This window comes from Pleurodeles waltl, chromosome 5 (genome assembly GCF_031143425.1).
Source record: "Pleurodeles waltl isolate 20211129_DDA chromosome 5, aPleWal1.hap1.20221129, whole genome shotgun sequence".
Taxonomy (NCBI): Eukaryota; Metazoa; Chordata; class Amphibia; order Caudata; family Salamandridae; genus Pleurodeles; species Pleurodeles waltl.
Genome location: NC_090444.1, coordinates 1,647,633,423 through 1,647,654,961, shown reverse-complemented (window position 1 = coordinate 1,647,654,961; position 21,539 = coordinate 1,647,633,423). Strand labels below are relative to the sequence as shown.

Below are 21,539 nucleotides of genomic sequence, written 5' to 3'. Positions count from 1 at the left end.
TAGCTGTAAAGCTGGTAATGACAAACACCCAGCTCATGTGGCCACACTGTACTTACAATGTCCGCGAATGCACTTAGGCACTGTAGGGGGATATTGCTCACCTGTGGTAAAGTTCACCCTGCTTTAGGGCTGTAAGGCCTGCTGTAGGGGTGACTTAGCTATGCCACAGGCAGTGGTTTGTGGGCACGGCACCCAACGAGGGATGCCATGTCCACTTTACCTTTTTCTAAGTACCAGCACAAGCTGCAATGGCACTGTGCATGTGTTTGGTGAGGGGTCCCTTGGGGTGGCATAATACATGCTGCAGCCCTTAGGGGACCCTCCCTGGGCACAACGCCCTTTGTACCACTGGTACCTTTTATAAGGAACTTAGCTGTGTACAGGGCTGTGTCAATTGTGGAAGGAATTTTACAGTTTAGGGAAGGAACACAGGTGCTGGTGCCTGGTTAGCAGGATCCTAGCACACACACAGTCAAGTTGGCATCAGATATCTGGCAACAAAGTGTGTCTGGGGGGGATAGGTGATAACCCTGGCAAAAGGGGCACTTTCCTACATGGCTTATAATAGGGAATCCTTTTTGGCAAACACATAGATGATGCATACAACAAACAAGGGCCTAGACAAAAGCTGACCCCTCACGAGCCGCAAACAGTGACATCAACCAGATGCCGGCTGCCCCCAACCCATCTCAAACTTTGGTGCGAAGTTTACCAACTACCTCCAGGAATAGCAGCAAATAACATCAGACAGATGGGTATTAGATCTTGTCACCTACAGTGATACTGTCGAGTTCGTCATGAGGCTGCCGACCACTCCATCAGAGGGAGTGCACCCACATCGTCTTTACCTACTCAGAAAAGAAGCCCTCATCATTCTTGCCAAAGGAGCAATTGAAAAATTTCCTGATCCCCAAAAGGGCATGGGTTTCTACTCCTGTTTTTTCCTGATCAAAAATAAAACGGGAATGGTGACCTGTCCTGGACCTCTGGAAATTAAACAAGTAGCTGCGGAAGCTATAGTTCTGTATGGTCACCCTCTCTGACATCCTACATCTCCTAAACCACAGAGACTACATGACAACTCTGTATTTACAGGATGCACACTTTTACATCCCCATACGTCCCAAACATTGCACATACGTCTGTTTTTAATATAGCCGGCACCCATTACCAATTCAAAGTCTTCCCATTCGTCCTCAAATCTGCTCCCTGCATTTTCACCAAATGCCTTGGCCCTGTAGCAGCCACTCTTAAGAAGAAATGTCATCAAGTATTCCTCTACTTAGATGACTGGTTAATAAAAGCTCCAACGGCATCTCAAGTATCTAAGGCCACAGAGAGTTAGAGAGTTACCTAAAGTTGTTTCACAAACTAGATCTGACTTTGAATTACCAGAAATCATCAGTTACTCCATACAAGAGAATAATGTTCCTGGACACAGCCTCAGATACAGTCCAAGGCAAAACCTTTGTATCCCAGGACAGGCTGTGAAGGTTCAGGGAACTGGCTCTTAAATTGTCCAGAAAATAGTCTGTTTCAGTGTGTCAGTTCACATTGCTTCAGGGTATGATGTTCTCAGCGATCAATCTGATCCCTCTCGCATGCCTGAGAATGAGACCCCTACAGGAAGAACAATAGATTGAAGCAGAAGGATCATTTGAGGACCTTGTGAACATCACACCAGGGATGATGGAAGCACTAGCCTGATGGTCACAGACCTTCCGCCTGTCAGGGCCTGACGCTCTTGCCTTAAATACCTGACTTTGTCATAACTACGGATGCCTCCTGCAGGGCATGGGCGGTCGTCTGCAGGACCTGCAAATTCAAGGAAACTGTTCTACATTCCAGAAGAGCCTGCATATCAACCACTTAGAGCTCAAAGCCATCTCTTCAGAGCCTCCAAGCTTTCCTCCCATGGATAGCCGGACTTTAAGTGCTGGTTTGCACAGACAGTACCGACAACATGCACACGTGAACAAGCAAGGGACCACAAGATCGCTGACACTTTCCAAGGAAGCTCAAGAACTCTGGAGCTAGTTGACAACTCACAAGATCACTCTTCAGGCCAAACACGTTCCCGCAATAAACAATGTCTTAGCAGACATGCTCAGCAGAACCAAAGACTGCCACCATGAGTGGGAACTGGATCAGTTGGCACTGGGCAGGACCTTCTTTCTCTGGGGCAAACCAGCATTGGACCTCTTTGCAGCAAGCGAGAACAGCAAATGCCAGTTCAATGCAAGTTGGTAGTTAGTTGCCTCCTCCTTATAGTCCCCAGGTAGACCAAACACCATTGGTTTATGGAGCTTCTCCTACTATCGGAATCCAACCACATTCACCTGCCACCATCCTGAACACTTTTGACAATGAGCCAAGTCCATTCAGAACCGACTTCTCTCCACTTATGCGCGTGGCTCCTGAATTCGATCAATTTAGAGTTCTGAATATTTAGCAGGACTGCAGGGATATTCTCGCAAAGGCAAGGGCAGAAGCCCAATAAAAACATACAAGCTGAAATGGAAACGTTTCTGCTTATGGTCCCAGAAATCAAACCTGCACCCTTTAGTGGCATCACCTGAACAGATACTACCATATCTCCTCTCACCCAGCCCGGGTTGGTTCATGCGTCTCTTACGATACATCTCATTGCAAAATCAAGATATAGATGCTCCTCATAGTCTTTCTTTTTTTGGTCAACCAGAATCATCCAACAGTTCATGAAAGGATTGTTCAGAGTTTTTCCTCCAGTAAGGTCTCTTCCCACAAAATGGCACCTGAAGATAGATCTATCTCAATTCAGGAAGACTCCATTAGAACCCATTCACAGAGAGGACCTCAAATTTCTCACATGGAAGGTCGCTTTTTTGCTAGCATTAACTTCTGCCGGAAGAGTAAGTGAGATAAAGGCTTTCACAACTCAAGAACCCTTTTTATGCTTCACAGCCAATTTTGTAATTCTCAAAAACAATCCAAAATTCATTTTCAAGGTCCCATTGGATTTTCACCTCAATTAACCTATAAAATTACAGACTTTATTCCGAAATCCAACATCACTCATGGAAAGATCTCCCCATACGCTAGATATGCAAAGATGCCTAAAATTCTACTTACATCACACTAAACAGCCTAGAAGAACTGGCCAGCTATTATGGACACACTCGAAAGGGTGCTCCGGCCACAAAAGCAAGCATTGCTCAATGGATTTCGCCTGCAATCTAGTTTAGCCACTCAAAGTCTGGGAAGCCAATCACACCGAAAACAAAGGTGCACTCAACTAGAGCAGTTTCCACCTCAGCTGCTTTGTTTGTGGGTGTGCCTCTAGAGAAAAAATGTTGTGCTGCGACTTGGAAGAGTGTCCATACATTCATGCAACATTATTGCATGGAATCGGCGCAGTGCATTGATATAGCTGTTGGACAGACCATACTAAGCCATCTATTTCAATAAGGTGATTTCATGTGTTTGCTTATGTATCTTTACATATTTTAAGTGTATAGCATGTCTGTGTAATTGCATATTGGTATTTTGTATATAGATTTTGTTACCCACCATCTGCAATTTGTGCTTTTGCTTTAAAATACATATCAATACAGTAACTGCTTGCTGTTCTGATCCAAGCATGTGAATTTATGAAAGATCCAATACTGGAGAAGAAAATTAGTTGCTTACCTGTAAGTGCATTTCTCCAGTAGTGGTATATTTAATAGATTGACACGCAACCCACCCTCCTCCCCATAGAGACTCCCCTTATGTATCCTAGGTATTATATCACACTTGTGCTGAGGGACTGGACCCTTTGATGAGGGTTTTAAAGGGTGCTGTTGCCTGATTGGCTGGACTTTGAGTCTTTTTAAGTGATGTGAATAAGCTGTTAAAGTGAATGTCTTAACATTGACTTCTGTTGACTTCTAAGTAGGTTTTTCAATACTGCTATTTAATTGTACAGTGGGACTCCCTATCTGATAACAGGGAATGATTCAACCATGTGAGTCTAAAAAAGATACCAATACTGGATAACTGCAGTTACAAGTAATTAGCTAATTTTCTTACTGAGAATGGCTCTGAGGCTGCTTGCACTCCTGGGCTTGTGCACCCTCCTCATCATGTACTCCAGATGGCTTTTGCGGGTCTTGCATTGGGACCGGAGATCCCAGTGTGCCCAGCATCAGGGCCCACTTTGTGACACATTGAGATCTTGGGAGAGACAGATCACGATCTGCTATGATGGCTGACCAGCATCAAACTGTTGAGCAATTGACTTATCTGAGGGTAGTGCTGAGCATTTGTTGAACACACAGAGTCCATAAATGAGATACAGACTCAAGAAGAAACTCAAAACCAATGTTTAGAAAAATATTGATACTATAATATAATGCTTCAACAGCAGAAACACTTATTAAGAGACTGCAAAGGGTGACTTGGGGACAAGCCTGGGAGCTCCCAATGGCGGAGGGGGGCGGGGATCGGTCAGTGGGGTTCCTGGGATCAAGGGAACACAGTTGGTTGTCGTGGACCTGGGTCCTGAAGCTCGGGTGCAGCGAGTCTTTGTTGTCGGTGCTCCTGCATCAGGGCATCAGTTAGGCACAAGGGCAACCCATATGTTCATGTGACAATAGGTATAAATATTTTGAAAAACAGACATTCATGTGAAACTCATTTGTCATAATATTTAATGTAGCAGAAAATCCTGCTAATGCATTAATCAGAAAAGAGAATACAGGTACATGTATCAAGACAGTTCACAATCTGTCATGCATATATCAATGGTGTATGATGCATTCAGTATCAAAATATCTCATATAATTCCAAAAGGTACTTTTGTTCTTGTAAGCCAAACTACAAAAAGAAGTCTTAAGGGACAAAGTCCAAATTGTTACAAATGTGCACCCCAAGTGAAAAGTCACCAAATAAGAACAAGGGAATCTTTATCGTTTTTACAATAGCTGGTCTGTTGGTACATGAAAAAAGACAGCCACAATCAATATTAGTACTGATACGTCCATAGGCAATTTCCCTTGGGAAATTGGTAGTAGTGGGGTCTGTCTTTTTTAACGGTCTATAAAGTTTCAACATCAACAAGGATACCCGGGTCTCATCAGTACACTGGATTATTATTATTATTATTTCTACAGCCTTTATAAAGTGTATGGCTACCTAACTTGGTCTTCCCAGCACTAGCCATCCCTGCTAAAACAATCCTCATTACATTTTAAATATATGGGTTTTTAGTTGCTTTATAAAGCTAGGTAGATTCATATTAAGTCTAAGACTGACTGGGAAAGAATTTCACAGTTTAGGACCCAGGTAGGCAAATGAACAACCACCACTTCTAGCCTTTTTGATTCTTGGAATAGTGATTAGGCCTAGCTTAGCTGACCTGAGTTCTCTGCATGCCTTGTAAGGTTTTATAAAATGCTGCAGAATCTGAGGAACTGAGTTATGTTTAGCAAGGTGTCATGCATAGTGCCTTGAATTGGACTCTTTTTTCCCTATCAGCAGCTAGTGTAAAGTGAATAGTGCTGGGCGAGCTGACTGAGATCTAGGTGCACCCAGTAGCAGATGAGCTGCTGCATTCTGAATGATTTGCTGCCTGATAATCGCTGAGATCGGACTGCCTATAAATAGAGAATTGCCTTAGTCAAGGCGTGATAGAATCAGTCCCTGTACCACTGTTCTTTGTAGCTCCATGGGAGCTATTTACTAGTTTTCCTCAAGGCTCTAAGAAGGCTGAAACAGGAGGCTTGCCACTCTTCTTGCTTGTAGGGCCATAGAAAGATGATTGACCAGAGTGATGGCCAGACTTTTCACCTCTAGTTTTGGGGAAGGGCAATTTCCTAAAGACAGAGGCCATGTGAGTTAGTCCCATAACGATGGATTGTTACCAGCCACCATGACCTCCATTTTCTCTGCATTTAATTTGAGGCAACTCCCTGTCAATCAATTGTTAACTTGCTCAAGTTAGTCGTTCAGTGTTTGGGATACTGACTCACCAATGGGAGAAAGAGAAACAATTATCTTGGTATCGTCAGCGTAAGAGACCTTAGTGAAACCAAAAGAACATATAATGTTTGCTAATGGACAAACCTATACATTTGATAGAGACTTACAGTTGCAGACTCCTTACCTTAGAATTTCCCTGAGGAATCAGTATGCATCTGGAGATTTTTCTGTGAGCAGTACCCCTGTGCGCCGTCGGGTGGCGTTGGTCGACTCTGCGTTGTCATGGACTTTGTGGTCGCCAGATATGATGTCACAGGTTGTATTTAGGCACCACCCCAGCGTGCTGACGTCGATTCCACTCCAGCCTATGAACAGATCCAAAGAGAGCTACCCCTACCATAGCTTTTTGACTGGCCTTTTTCCCTTTTGTCAAAGTTTTTTTACTTCTTGGTGCGTCAAGGATGTTATTATGGAAAACTGGCTTCAAGCAATGTGACTCCTGTCACCGGATGATGTTTATGACGGATCCGCACCTCGTGTATATGTGGCGTTGGGAGCACGACCGCAACCTGGAGTTGTGCTCTGAGTGCCGGGCCACGAACCTGAAGGCTTTGAGGGAGGGGTCCCTGATGCTACTCGCGGCCTGGTGCCCGGCTCCTCATCACTCCTGGTCGAGAGAAAGGTCCAAGACCATTCCCGGAGCCCTCATAACTTGTCGTCATCCCATTTAAATCATCAGGACACTCGGGTAAGCACAAGAAGTTGAAGAAGCACAAAAGTTCTTCGACTTCACCTCATTGGTCGGATGACAACGGAGAAGGAGAGCCTTTGCTCTAGGACTCCGTCCTCGAAGCCTACTTCTGGGTCAGTCAGCACTGTGCCTCCCTGAGTTTTCGGGAGCCACCCCTTCCCAATTGAAGGAGTTTTACAAGGCCTTGCACCTCATCTTTAGGCAGTCTGCCCCTGTCAGAGCACCTTAGGGCCCCTTCTGGTTCCGCGCTAGCAGCTTTGGCGTCAACGCCGGGGGGCACTCAGGGATCCGCTTCCAGATCCGAACTAGCATTGGTCGTACTATTGTGACCTTCCCCGATGATGGTCCACCTTCTTCCCACCCCCCTTCAGCCACAGCCTTCAAACCTTCCTAGTGTGAAGCTTCCCCACCAGCGCCCAGTTGGCAGCAGGAGTTGCCATCACCTGCTTGCTGGCACACCATCACATCAGACAGGTGGGTTTTGCAAATAATCCGAAGGGGCTACTCTCTCCCCTTTGACACTACCCCTCCATCCATGCCACCATCCTACGATCGGATGACAGAGGTTCACCTGGCACTGCTCTGCGAGGAAGTCACGGCTCTCTTGGCCATAGAGAGGATATCTCTGCCAAAAGTAAGTTGTGGTTGTTATTCTGGCTACTTTCTGCTGCCCAAAAAGGACAAGGGCCTCCGGTCCCTCAATGGCTTCCTCAAAAAGGAGATCATAATGCTCTCTCTGGCTCAGGTCTTCTCTTCCCTGGACCCAGGAGACTGGATGGTGAAGTTGGATTTGCAGGATACATATTTCCGTCCTTCCTGCCCCCTGACGTTATTTGCGGTTTGTGGTAGGTTGCTAGCATTTTCAATTTACGATGTTCCCCTTTGGCCCTATCAGTGCCCCTCTGGTGTTCCCGGAAGTGATGGCGTGGTCGCAGCTCATCTGCGCAGGTTAGGAGTTTGTCTTCCCCTACCTCGACAACTGATTGTTGAAGGCGGGCTTGCCCCAGACTGTCGTCTGCTACCTCCAGACTAAGGCGGACCTCCTTCATTCGCTGGGGTTCAATATAAACGTGCCAAAGTCTCACCCTACTCCCTCTCAGATGGTCCCTTTCATCAGAGCTGTTCTGGACACAGTGTAGTTTCGAACCTATCCTCCCCAGTGGCTAGTCTAGGATATTTAGGCTATGATACCGATGTTTTTCTCCTCTATCCTGGATTTCGGTGAGAATGACTCTGAGACTGCTGGGCCTCAGGGTCTCCTGCATCCTCCAGGTGACACATGCCAGATGGCATATGTGGGCTCTGCAGTGGGACCTGAAGTTCCAGTGGGCGCAGCATCAGGAGAATCACTCCGACATGGTCCAGATCTCGGAGGGGACTGCGCAAGATCTGCAGTGGTGGCTTTCGAACCACAAATGGGTCAGAAGCAGATCCCTCACCCTTTCCCAACCAGATCTGACTGAAGTGACAGATGCGTCACTCCGGGGATGGGGCGGCCACATGGGAGAGGGGAGATCAGAGGCATCTGAACTCCATATCAATCTTTTGGAGCACAGGACGATCAGACTAGAATTGAAATCATTTCTTCCCCCTCTCAAAGGGAAAGTGGTGCAGGTGTTCAGGGACAATACCACAGCCATGCGGTAGGGCGAGGTTGGGTCATGGACCCTTTGTCAGGAGGCTCTGCGCCTCTTGACATGGCTGGAACATCAGGGCATATTCCTGGTGGTTCAGCATCTGGTGGGCTCTCTGAATGCGAGAGTGGATGAACTCAGCTGTCGATCACAAATGGCATCTCCATCCGGAGGTGGCGCAAGGTGTCTTTCAGCAGTGGGGAGAACCTTGGTTAGATCTATTCGCCTCCGGAGAGAATATGCAATGTGAGCTGTTTTGCGCATTGGAGTTTCCAAGGCGGCTCTTGCTCTGCCGAGAGGATGGGTGGGTCTGTAAAGAATCTGCTACTAGAATATGTCTCTACCAGATAATTTGTTACTTAAGGTATGTAGCTTGTTTGTTAGAGAGTGTGGGGCTGAGGGTAGACCACTGCGGCACACTGATGTATCTTGTAGCAGAATTACCCTTTTGCTGACTTTAAAACTATTAAATACAAAAGATGTTAATAATTTTAGCACCTTTCCTGTAATGCCACACATTTCCAGTCTTCATTGGAAGACCGGGTGTGATGCGGTGTCAAAGACTGCGCACAAATCCAAAAGGATGAGCACCGCCTACCCACCCTGATCTAGGGATTGCTTTAAACCCTTAGTGGCCATTAGCAGAGCAGTTTCCGTTCTGTGGCACTGACGAAAACCTGTTTGAGTGGTATAATGCTCTTTCCACCAGTTCCATCTTGACCACTGACTCCATTTTGTCCTTAGCTTAGCTTCACACACCGTCAGGTATTTTTCAGCACATAGCTTGTGCAACGTGTTTTCGCTCTTCTGAAGGATGAGTACATAACATGAGGGATTGAGGAGCACTGATAAGATGTACCAGGCTGAGAATCTTTATGGTAAGGCAGGGAACAGCTCGGTCTTTAAAAAACACTGAGATTTGGCCAGTCTCTAGCGTGTTCTTTTCAACAACTGACCTGGTACAGCCAGTGTTTGAACAACAACTTACCAGATGGGAAGGGGAGTTTCTAGAATAACTCCTCTCCAGTTTGTTTAAAGTATATTAGAACATTGGAATGCTGGGGGCTCCATTGAAAACAATGGAGGGCTGCGGGCTTTTACTGGCCGGTAAAAGCCCGCAGCGCCAACATTCCAATGTTCGCTTTGTTCACAGCAGCAGCTGTGAACAACGCCTCACGGAGCCCGAGGGGATCCTAATCCCTTCTGGCTCCGTGAACATTTTTTTTTTTTAATAGAACATTCTGCCCTGTGTGGCAGAATGTTCTAATAGCCTTAGAACCTGCCGTAGCGGGCTCTACCGGCTATTAAAGTCCCTCTCCCTTGTTAAATGCCCTCGCCTTCGGCTCGGGCATTTAATGCGGGGAGCGGGCCTTTAATAGCCGGTAGAGCCCGCTACGGCGGGTTCGAAGGCTATATAAGGTAGTGGGAGCTTGACGGCTGGATATACTGAGCTCATCTGAGGAGAGATGCCTTGCTCGAAACCTGATCCCTTTGCGGGTAGTTCTCTCTTTCTGATCGGCCAGGTTCCACAGCCTGATGCTGTCAAACAAAGGGATGATGTCGATGTCTAACCCCATGGTGATGCATTTTTAATTCTTATTGCATTGTGCATGCATGAATACGTAATTATATATATATATATATATATATATATATATATATATATATATATATAAATTAACCATTGTTGAATTCTGTGATCAGTGTTACTTCACCGCTGTGATAATTTTCAGAGTTGCACATATGTTTCTGCATCTGAAATAAAAGCTCACGTTATTTTTGCCTGTACTTGAGACTCGTCTTAATAAATTCATTACTCAGACTAAGAGTGCTGCATTCCTGGCATTTCTTTTATTTTGTCTTCTCTTAGTCTGCAGCAGAGCAGAACAGGTGGGGTGCAAGATATTGTTCGCTTCTAAGAATTCTGAGAGGTGTTTGTTAACCATTTTCTACAGGATTTTGCTAATCCCTGAAAAGCAAAGAGATTGGTGTATAGTTATCTATCAGTTCTGTGTCCAGTGAAGGCTCTTTATTAATAATGCTTGTATAACAGCAAGCTTCCAAGCAACCAGAACACCCCACACTCCAAGAATAAGTTATAGATATCTGCCATAACTGTAGTAATGATATCACCTCCTTGCAAAAGTATGTCTGATGGAGTGGGATACAAGAATATCTTTTTCCCATTAATGGGAACATGTCAAGCTTAGCATTTAACTGATTGATAGTAGTACCCTCAAAAATCACGTTATCAGATTCAGACTTATTTGACAATACATTATAAATAAAGCTAACCTCGGTCATAAAATGGTTAGCCAGTGACTCACATTGGGACTCCGAGGGGGCAGAACCTGTCCCTGAGATAGCAGGTCTTAAGAAGAAGTTCACAGTGGTGTAAAGTTCTTTAGCAGAATTCTCTGCCTGGCTGATCCTACAAGCAAAATATTTAACTGGGCTTTCCGAATAGCATGTTGATATATTTTCAGGGCCTGTCTGTGGGCCTGTTTATCGCTATCGCTATGATGGACTCTCTACGTTCTCTCTTATCTCTTACTAGCTTTCTTTAGTTCTACTGACTGCCAAAAACCACTGGGCTTTGAAACATATTGAGGTTTCTTACTTACTTTTAAGTGGACCTTTAGAGGGTGGTTTTAGTCCAATTGGTGAAAGCTGAATATGTTGTTGTAACTTCTACACCGAGCTCCAGGACAGACTTTCGTAAGGACGTTTCCCAGTCATGCTGTCCCAGTTTGGACCATTGCCGGGCCAACCTTTTGTCAGACTTATTAGTAATAGTTCCTGATTTTAGAATAGCAAACAGGATAAAAAATTGATCTGACCAGCGGAGTGGTAGAGGGGTTCTAACTTTTATATTGGAAAAGATGGGGTCCAATATGTGTCTTTTATTGTGTGTATGAAGCTTGACTAATTGATGGAGCTGGAGTGCCGCTAAATCCAGAAGTAATTTAGCTGCTAGTGTACAGCCTTTACCTTCGAAATGTAAATTGATATCACCTAGCAGCGTAAACATAGTTGTTTGAATGCTATGAGATGCAATGATGTCTTGTATGGCGGAGACAAAATCTGAGGCTGCTCCAGGGGGTCAATAGGTGAGGATAACCTGGGGGAATTGTTGCCTGAGAATAAGGATGGCAAAAAACCTTGGCGAACCAGCCGTATCCAGTGAGGCGTTCCCAGTACCTAAGATATGCTTGTGGTACTCCCCAAGGTAAAAAGGATGCAGAGTTACTCCAGGATAGAGCAGCAACCCGAGGTGAAAGAATGTGGCTGGAGCCTGACTATGCAGGAAGGCTAAATCTCCAATCTGATAAAGCAGTGGGAGTGCAAGGATAAGCACGTCCTCTCGGCATGAAGGAAGGCAGCCACAGTTCTTGGGCAGACCTGCAAGAAGGGGGACAAAATTAGGCAGATGGAGTACTCTTGGTGATGTCATCTGCGATGTTGACATCCCTTGACGGATGGTCTTTGGATGCGATGTTGGAGTCTGGGTTAGACTTTAAACAAGCTTTGGTTGCTGAATGGGGTCCGGTATCCCAGGTATCAGTGCAGGATGGCTCTGATGGGTTCTGATGTCGGTGAGGAGACTGATCTGGTTACCTAAAGCAATGTGATCTCCTCCTAGGTGGGTGCTGCATCGGTGGACCCACTGTCACTCTGCGGGCCATGATTCGACTGGCGACTTGCCTCTCTCATTCCCACGCTGTTTGCGGGACCGCATGGCAACCCACTATAGTCTTCATAGCACCCCGTGTCATACCAGGGGACTCTTTTCACTCAACTGCAGCGTGAGGGGCTATGTGTAGGTCCATTCTTGGTTTTTCTGGGCAACTGGCATGGAAGCATTCTTCTCCTTGGGGGGTGCATGTTCCTCTTCCTTGTAGTTCTTCCTTCTACAACCCCTCAGGAAGATTTTTTGTTATACCTATCCATCATGGAGGTGCTTCCATGCTTTCTCTGTTGTTTTTTACTATCCAAAATGGCAGATTGAACTTCATCTTTCATCCCTTCCTGTCATTGGGTAAATAAGAGTAAGAACTGTCCTTTCTCCTTGTGCTGCAACACTCTGCTCCTGCTGGTGTGTCTTCGCTCTTTATTGGTTACTTCACTGGCTCTTCGTTCTGTTGCCTTTGTCCATTGAACGTTCTGATTCCTGTGTCCTGTTCTGATCCTTCCTTGGGCCTTTCTTGGCTGCTTATCTTCAGTCCTGTTCTAACCTTCGATTCTTCATCTGTTCCAGCCATCTTCTGCCTCCTGGAGTCTCCAGTTAACATGCGAGGTTTTTTCCCTTTGGGGTTTTTCCTCGTGGGACTCCTTCTGGAAGGCACCGTCTGTTTAGGCGTTCCATTGTCAGCAGCACTGTGTTTACCAGAAAGGGTAGCCCCTACCTCGGACAGAAAAGAACCTTCAAAATTCAGAACCGTGAACCTTCCCTTCGCACCATGACCACTAAAAAGAGGCAGCTCACAGAAGAACCTTACACCCGGTGTTCTGCAGAACAGTGAGACAGACATTGTGGTTGGTGCCTGCTGGAAAGTGGCTCTTCCACTCGAAGGAAGCTGCTGACATCTTGGGGAAGTGCTGGAGATTCTCCAAGACTTTTGGAGTCCCTACAGCTGCAGCATGAATCAAGTTGTTGTGATTGTTCGGAAAGGAGCAGTTAAGCAGGCAAGGTTTTGTGCCAATGTCCAATAGCAGTCTGTAGATTTCGCTTCTTTGGCTCATCTTTGTCCTTTTATTTTTCCTCTTTCTTTTTTTTAGTCGGATGAATCTGTTCTTCTGGTGTCAGGGGGGCACCTAAATACTCAATTTGGGGGAGTGTAGATTAGTACTCAATGGGCTACTTACCCTTAGGGAGACTACACCCTCTGGTGGGCATAACCCTGTCCCACAATTCCTAGTTCCACCAAAACCAAGATGGTGGAACCCTTCATCCAGCGTCCACTTTGGGTAGCTCACCTTAGGGGTGTTACTAGCTGGAATAAGTGAGGGTTTATTAATCTGAGATGTTTGATACCAAACATCCATGGGTTCAGAGAAGCTATCATGTTGCTAGGAAATTCGTAGTGACCAGTGCCGAGCACGTGTATTTAAAATGGTTTCCCTGTTCACTTACTATTCTTAAGAATCGACAGACATAGCAGGGGCATATCTTCTCATGCATATATATATATACCCTCACGTGTGTCCTGATGCACCTTGCTTTAGGGGTGACCTACACCCTGCACATGCAGTGGTAGGAGACCTGGCACACAGCAGTGTGTGACGGGTTGTGTTTTCAATTTTACCTGCACCAACACACGCAGTCGGCAATGGCACCACTGTGTGGGTTTGGTGAGGAGGTCCTTGGGGGTGGCACAACTGGTGCTGCAGCCTTCAGCGACCTTCCTTAGTATCCTGGGGGCCCTAGGTTCCAGAGCTACCATTTAATTGGAACTTAAAGAGGGTGCTAAATGTTTTGCCAATTGGGAAAAACTGTGCAATTTTAGGGGAAAGAGATCTGGCACTGGGGACCTGCTTACCAGGAACCCAGTGCACTGTCAGTCGAAATTACATCAGATACCAGGCAAAAAGTAGGGGACTAACTGTGTCAAGAAGGGTGCCTTCCTATAAGCAGGCGTTGTTTCTGGCCTTTGAGAGCTGTGGTGACAGGATGGTCAAAACCAGTCAACCAACACACTAGAGGGCTGGTAGGTTTCAGGGGGCACCTCTACGTTGCCCTCTGGGTGCACGTCAGAATAAATCATTCTGTATTTTATTTATATGAGATCTTTGATATCAAACACCATAGGTTTCAGTGAAGCCATTATGTAGCTGGGGAACTTGAAATGACGAGTGTCCAGTACATATATTAAGATGACTTCCCTGTTCACTTGCAATGCCTAGTAATCGAACTAGACGTCACAGGAGCATATCTACTGATGCAGATATGCCCGCACATCACGTATAATGCACCCTGCCTTAGGGCTGTAAGGCCTGCTGTAGAGGTGACTTGCATATACCTAAATGCTGTGACTTGGGCATGGCGCACAGTTTGTGTGCAATTTTTGAAGGGGTCTGAAATGGTGGCACAATACATGGTGCAGCCCTCAGGGATCCTCTCTAGTGCCCAGGACCTAGGTACCAGTGGTACCATTTATTAGGGACTTATAGTGGTACTAGAGCAAGTGCCTCCAACCGTTGATTGCGAGCCACCAGTAGCTCCCACACACCTAAAGAGTAGCTCACAGCCTTGAGTTCATTTTTGAATAAGTATAAAGTCATATTTTCTTTTTAAAGTTAAGAGAAGGCTGTGTTTATTATACATAATTATCATCAAGCTGCAGATAGCAAGACCTGATAATGAGCAGGGCTCAGTCAGATATGATCCAGGCTGGGGCACAGAGGTGAAAAACTAAAACACTGAGTTATTTAACTCTTAAATAAAAGTCCTTGTCAACTCAATATTGGAGCTGTGAACAAAATTATATTTCTGAATTCTTTTAGATGGAAGAAAATTAAAATGCAAAGTTACCTTAATGTTTAAGTTAACTCTTCATTTTAAATTTCTCCTATTTTGAAAGTGTGACATTTACAAATAGCATGCCACTTGCTCGCAGTGGCCAGTAGACACTGTATAACTGAAAAATACAACCATTTTTTTTTTTTAAATGAGAGTAATTTAGACTGGAGAAAAGTGTTCCATATATGGCGAAAGATATGTCCCGTGCTGCAAGTACATACGACACAGGCTCTGTCACCCATACAGATATATGTCATTTATACACACAAACGTTCATACATCCCCAAAGACCACCCTCTCACCGACACACATGGCATCCCTGCAATAGTGTCCCTAATCAAAATGTATTCTGTCAAACTATACCATGTGGCTCTTTGGACATTAGTCTTAAAGTCAGTGAAGCCTGGCGTGGAGGTGAGTTGTAACAATGCACAGGTTGTTTAGCCTTCATTAGCTGATGATGATTTTGACTGTAGCAACACAAAAGGATGGTGGATAGGGTGCTGAAACTTTTCAAACCCATTTCCTCAGTCACAGATCTCGGTTTAATCCATTGATCTTTCACTCACCATGCCACCCCTGTTTAGGACCTAGCCATATGCAAATTAGTCTTGACCCTGCTCCCTATGGGAAAAGCCATCTTGAACTGCCAGGCCATGTTCTCTCTGGGCCAGAAACAAGCATCCTGGGACCAGTTTCAGGGTATCACCCTTCATCAGCCAGGCTAGCTTGAATCCATTCGCACAGCAAGCAAGGGACCCACAACTGGGCATACCCTGGACAACTTATGGCGACTTTAGCAACACAAAAGAATGATGAACGGAGTGGTGAAACTTTTCAAACTTTCACCCCCAGTAACAGATCTGTGTTTAATCCATTGTTCTTTTGCTCATCATGCCACCCTAGTTTGGACCTAGCCATATGCAAATCAGTCTTGACCCTGCTCCCCTTGCAAGCAAGGTCTCCAGCGAGGGGAAAGGACGGGGTAGGTCTCAGGCAAGAAGCTCTATGGGACTCAAGTGAGATGCACAAGGAGCGTCCCCTCTGCCACTCAATTTAACTTTTTAAGTGATCAAGTAGGTCAGCACTTTACAGAACAGGTAGACACAATACATTTACTTTGCAAGGTGTGGATTACACAGAGATATCCATTAAACGCCCCCTCCCCCCCCGAGAGTAGGTTAGGTTTCTGGTCCTAAAGAATTGCCATGATACATGTGGGACAGTAAATAGGCAAGAAACATGTCGACCTTATTCCATTTATACAACTGAGTCAGAAGGATTATTGTCCCCATTGCTGACTCGCTCTGTTGCTTTTAATCATGACGGGCTCCTAGACAATAAACTGATTTTGGATCTCCCCATGTCATTTATAATTTACCTTTCCTGCAACAATCTACTAACTCTCATAACACCACACTTCTGCTGCACCTCACCATTCACATCGGCAACCAGAAAAGACTTCTGGCAAAGAGCCCCCCAGAGGGGCTTATTGGGCATTGCAGCACTGGCCCAATGTGGAGCAACGTGATGATGAAGCATGACACCCCTTGTGGTGAGTGAGGGCTCTTGCCCCTAAAAGGGGCTACCTCTGTGTGGGGTTCTGACCTGCAGGCAGTGCTTTTGGTTTTTGTATGAACTGCATACTTATCTTTAGTTATAGTAAGGTGGGGACATGTATGCTGGACTTTTAATGGCCCTCAGTTCTTTTTTGTTGTGAGGTTCAACACCTAGCAGGTTCTCTGAACGCCAGGGCAGACAAAGTCATCCGTCAATGCCAAGTGGATCATGAGTGGGGTATCCATTCCGTGGTGCCATAAGGACTCTTTCAGCAGGGGGGAGAGCCTTTGTTAGATCTGTTTGCCTCCGAAGAGAATGCACAATGTCTGCCATATTGCACATTGGAGTTTCCAAGGTGGCTAATGCTCGCAGATGCTTTTCATCTCAAGTGGAGCTCAGGCTTCCTGTAGGCCTTTCCGCCCATACTGCTTCTGCCCAGAGTTCTCAAGAAGATCAAGAATGACCGGGCCCAAGTCATTCTTGTGGCTCCGGACAGGGCATGGAGAGTCTGGTATCCCAAGGTTCTGAAAATGAGCGTTGATACTCCAATCAGGATGCCCCTTCGGTAGGATCTTCTGTGGCAACAACAGGGGAGGGTCCTCCACCCGAACCTGTCATTTCTCCACTTCCTTGCTTGGAGATTGTACAGCCACAGTTGATAGCTTTTGACCTTCCTCCCGAAGTCTGTAAAATTATCTTGGTGGCCAGGCGGCCCTCCACTGAAACGGTATCAGCCTGCCATTGGCAGAAATTTGTAAAATATTGTACAGAATAGTCATCGACCCTCTTTCTGCATCTGTTTCTGATATTCTCCTCTTCATTGTTACCATTTCCCAGCAGGGCTCTACTCTGGTTACTCATAAAGATTATCTATCTGCTCTGTCCTTCTTCATGCGGCTGCCTGACCAACCCTCTTTATTTAAGTCCCCTGTTGTAAATGGGTTTCTGAAAGGGCTTCTACTTATGTTTTCCATTCACCCTTCATCGTGCCTCAGTGGGACTTGAAAAAAGATTGAAGCATGCTGGTAGAAGTTCATCTGGAGTTATAAGAAGCCCCTTTGTAATATACAGCTCCCGAAGCTGCCCAAGGATAAAGGGGGGGTCTCCCTCCCTGCTTTGCGGCTTTATTATCTTGATTTTATTATTTTTCAACTTTGTCTGGTTATGGGCAGGGACACATGGATGCATTGTAGTATGTTTCAGATTACCTGCTGCTGGGGGATTCAAATGTACCAGGATCTGGCATGATTGGCACAGTCAAATTTGAAAGGACCCAGTTTAAGATTTTAATAGTGTTCCATCTAATCTTGACCCACCTTAAAAATGTATTTCCAGATACCAGTCTTTTTAATTGATATACGTTTTTAGAATTCAACCCTAACTTGCCTCTTTATTTCTGTCATAGGTTTCGGGAGTGCTGGGAGGCGGTTAAACTCTTTACTCTGGGACAATTTACTAGGGGGATGTATTTCTTTCATTTGAGACTATGCAGCAGAGGTTTTCACTTCCCTGTATTGTTTTTTTGAGGTACTTTGAAAGCACACATTTTGAAACTATCCTCAATAAAGATGAGGTTGACTACTCCCAAAGTACTCATTTTTGTTCTTCTTTAATGAGCTCCCAAGAAATGGAACATTAGTCTGGCCTGTAAGGTAATCTTTTTTTAGATGATAAGACATTTTGTTCTCTTGTATGGGTTATGTTCTCCAATAAAAAAGGAAAGCTTGGGCCTGGCAAAATGTTTATTCTGCCAGGTCGACATGACAGTTGAAAAACTGCACACAAGCTACTATGGCAGGTCTGAGACATGTTTAATGGGCTAATTAAGTGGGTGGCACAATAAGTGTTGCAGGCCAACTACTATAATTAAATTTACAGGCCCTGGGCACATGTAGTACCACTTTACAAGGGACTTATTAGTAAATGAACAAGCCAGTTGGATGTAAGCCAATTCTGCAACGTTTAAAGGAAAGAGCACAAACATTTTAGCACTGGTTAGCATTGGTAAAGTGCACAGAGTCCTAATACAAGCAAAAACGAGGTCAGAAAAAGTGGAGGAGGAAGGCAAAATGTTATGGATGAACAATGCCCAAGATGCCAGGTCTAACACAAATCATAAGACATTTCATAATAAGGCCAGTGAATTTAAGTGAATTAAGTTGTAAGTCATCAACTGGTATTTCCACACCGGTTACTCCCCACCGCTCTAATCCAGCCCCCCCTAGCCTCCCCCCCCCAAAAACAAATCTTTTACTGCGGAGTTTACATGTATTGATCATATAATATAACTCAGGATAAAGTTGCATATTTGTGAAAGTCAACTAGGTAATTATGAAACAAAGAATAATTAGACATAATAACTTTCTGCTACACATATTTAAGAAATGTTCTGGTTCCGAAAGCTCAGTGTTTAGTGTGCTGTTGAGATTAAAGGTATTGCACTCTATTGCAAGGTAAAGATAATGCCATCCTTTTGCAAAGCTACTTCTAATCACTTCTTTGTACAGTGGTTTCGCTTTTTCTTGATAGGGGACACATGCATATTACAAACCTATGCATCCAACTTCTATAGGTACAGCACATAGTGAGTCAAGTATGTGTTAAATCATGTTATGTTTCTGGCAGTGGTTTGTTTATGATGGTTTTTGATGTACCCACTCAAATGAAAGGGCAACTACTTCCAAAATCTCTCGCTGATACTGTCCATTGGTTAACACAGGTTTTATTGAGGTATCCCACAGTTCCCTGCTCAGAGGTCATAACTGGCTGGTTTCAGTTGGATGGAAGCTTGTGGTGGGACGGGGGTAAAAACAACTAGCAGGCTAAAGTGGAGGATAAGTGGGAGGTGCAGAGGAACCAGGTTGGATATAGTGGCAGACCTCGAGAATGGAGTAGGCGGGGCAAGAGTAACAGAATGGTTAAGAACATCAGAACCAGCTCTGTGAGGAGAAACACAACTAGGAGGAAGAAATTTTTGAGAAGGGAGAATGGGAAAACCATCAACATTGGGTCTATCAGAGGCCTGAGGCCACCGAGAGTACCAGGGCAATGAGGCGGACAAACGAATAACAGAGGCACCAGTTACTGGTACATGGGTGCCTATAAAATAGCTGTTTAATTACTTTTGGTGGATCTACGTTGTATGAAAGTAGAATCTTTCTGACATAGTTACCCCTACTTTTTGCCTGGTGTCTGCGTGTTTAGTGTAGTGCACTCGGATCCTGATCCTGGTCTCTCCTCTAAATTTGGTTGCTGGTAAACTTTTAAACCCACAGTTGACATTCTGGTGCACTCATGTAAGACCATAATATATGGTACTTAGGTACCCAGGGCATTGGTACACCAGGAGAGCCCCATGGGCTGCAGCACGTATTGTGCCACCCATGGGAGCCCATGCAAACTGTCTGCAGGCCTGCCATTTGCAGCCTGTATGACATGGTGCATTCACCTTTCACAACAGTTATAAGGCTTGCCTTCTATCATGGTCACTGCACTTAGACACTGTAAGTCACCCCTCTGGTAAGCCCTTCAGCTCAAGGGCTGGGTGAATGTCCCTAAGTGTGATGGGACCCCTGCATGAGCAGGGTACCCCTTCAAACCCCAGACTCTCGACCAACACTGATGACGCCCTTGATGCCACTGAACACCTACATTTCCAGATTTACATCAACGCCAACACCACCCTCAGAGGAACCCTCATCTACAGGCCCCACGGCCACGGTTCAGTGACTCCATTGCTGACCATATCAGCACCCACGCCCTTGCCTCTACTGACTACATCCTCCTCGGCGACCTGAATTTTCACCTCGAGAACACCAACGTCAGCAACACCATCGCCCTGATCGACACCCTCGACAACTTTGGTCGCAAACAACTTGTCACAACAGCCACCCACTCCGCCTGCCACACACTCTACCCCGTCTTTTTCCGCCAGCATCCACGTCACCTTCAGCCATACCACCGAACTCCATTGGACCGACTACCGCTGCGTCCACTTTACCTTCCAGAAACCCGCCACACACCACCACTTACAACGGATTCCCCGCTGCAGCTGGAACAATATCACTGAAGACCAGCTGATCTCCACCCTGGCCCGTGCCTCGCCGCCCATCATCACTGACCCCAACACAGCCGCCTTCAACCTCAGACAATGGATAGATGACTGCGCCATCACCCTCGCCCCACTCAGGAAACCCCTCAACAACCGCACCAGAACAAAGGCCATCTGGTTCACCACCGACCTTCAGGCCCCCAAGCGGGAGTGCCAAAGAATCGAGAAGAGGTGGCGCCACAAACAAACAGAGCAACCACACTGCCCTCAAGACAGCTATCCGCATGCACCACCAACTAATCTGAACCACCAGGAGGGCCTTCTACAAGGATTGCATCGACAACAACGCGCACAACAGCAAAGAACTCTTCAGCATCATCAAGGAACTCGCCAACCCCAGGTCCTGCTCCATTGACCCCAACCCCCTCCCTTGCAAGACCTCTGCGACTCCCTCTCCACCTTCTTCCACCGCAAGATCACGGACTGGATCACATCCTTCCTCTCTGGCAGAACCCAGAGAGTCCGCCTCCCTCCCTTCCTCTCTGAAGCAACCAAGACCATCTGCGGCATTCCCCAAGGATCCTCGCTCAGCCCAACCCTTTTTAACATCTACATGACACCGCTCGCCAACATCGTCCGATCCCACAACCTCAACATCATCTCCTACGCCAACGACACTCAGCTGATCCTCTCACTCACCAAGGACCCCGCCACTGCTAAAACCCTCCTCAATGACAGAATAAAGGCCATCGCCAACTGGATGGAGAGGAGCCAGCTAAAACTGAACTCAGACAAGACAGAGATCCTCATCCTCGGCTCCAACCGCTCCGCATGGGACGACTTCTGGTGGCCAGCCACCCTTGGAACTGCACCAGCACCCACCAACCATGCACGCAACTAAGGTTTCATCCTGCACTCAGCGCTCACCATGACCCAGCAAGTCAACTCCGTCTCATCCTCCTGCTTTAACACCCTCCGAATGCTCTGCATGATCTTCAGATGGGTCCCCACCGAAACCAGGACGATCGCCCACGCCAGCAGCAGACTGGACTACGGCAACGCACTCTACGCGGTGCCATGATT

General features: G+C 46.0%; 1 protein-coding gene across 2 annotated transcripts in view; it reads left to right on the top strand.

The window, feature by feature from the left end:
• The window catches only part of SMC6 (structural maintenance of chromosomes 6), a 610,138-nt gene that overhangs the window by 230,743 nt on the left and 357,856 nt on the right, over window positions 1-21,539 (top strand). The window lies entirely within an intron of this gene.